Source organism: Myotis davidii, unplaced genomic scaffold, assembly GCF_000327345.1.
Source record: "Myotis davidii unplaced genomic scaffold, ASM32734v1 scaffold5785, whole genome shotgun sequence".
Taxonomy (NCBI): Eukaryota; Metazoa; Chordata; class Mammalia; order Chiroptera; family Vespertilionidae; genus Myotis; species Myotis davidii.
The window spans coordinates 20799-22105 of record NW_006296097.1 but is presented as its reverse complement, the minus strand read 5'-3'; positions in this window follow the sequence as shown (position 1 = coordinate 22105).

The window sequence follows — 1307 nt, the reverse complement described above, 5'->3', positions numbered from 1 at the left end:
TACAGAAAAGGAAAGTCCAAGTTTGCTGGCTTCATTGGTTATTCTACCAAACACAAATTAAAGAAGACTTAACACCAATCCTCAAACTCTTCAACAAAATCAAAGAGGAGGAAATACTTCCAAACTCATTCTATAAGGCCATCATTACCCCAATAACAAAGCCAAATGAGAACACTACAGGAAAAGAAAACTAAAAACCAATATTATTTATGAAAGATAAGATACAAAAATCCTCAACAAATCACTAGCAAAACAAATTCAGTAATGTATTAAGAGAACTATACACTATGAACGAGTGGGATTTACTTCTGGAATGCAAATATGAACAGCCCTAGTTGGTTTGGGTCAGTGGATAGAGCCTCTGCCTACAGACTGAAGGGTCCAGGGTTTGATTTCAGTCAAGGGCATGTACTAGGCTCCTCCCGAAGCGGGGACCTGGTCAGGCAAATGCAGTAGGCAATCAATCAATGTGTTTCTCTCACATCAATATTTCTCTCTGTCTTTCCCTTTCTCTGTCTTTTACTCTCCCTAAAAATCAATGGAGGAGGGATATACAGACTGCTCAACTCAATAAATGATGTTAAAGAAAAAAAAGAAAAAATCAGTGGAAAAATATCTTCTGGTGAGGATTAACAGCTACAGCAACAAAAGATCAGGAACAAGGCAAGGATGCCAATTCTCACCATTTATATTCAGCCCAAACTGGAAGTCCTAGCCAGAGTCAATAGACAAGAAAAGGGCATCCGAATTTAAAGAAAGACGTAAAATTATGTGTTCACATACAACATGATTATATACATAGAAAACACTAAAGATCTACAAAAAACAAACGAACAAAAGAAACAGAACAAAACAATACCCTGTTAGAACTATTAGAAAACTCAGCAAAGTTGTAGGATACAAAACCAACATCCCAAATCATTTGCATTTATTTACACTAACAATGAACAGTGGTTTATCAAACTGGTCTCTAACCAGTTTGCCTATATTTACTATTATCACTTTAAAACCTATTAGAGGGAATTACATTCTAAAGATACTAATTCTATCATATTGCTATTCTTCAAATAACTGTTAAAAAGCTCATTATTGCTTTTAAGATGAAGAAATTACTATCACTAACAAAGTCTACAGACCTTGCATGGTCTGGCTCCTACTGTATACACTTCTCTATCTTAATCTTTTATTCCCTCCACCTTGCTCTTTAACTTCTTCCTTCCAAGATATCATGCACCTGAGGCTTCAGATAATTTGCACATTCTCTCTTCTTGACTTAGACTTCTCTTTTACTTCTCTGCCAACTCATA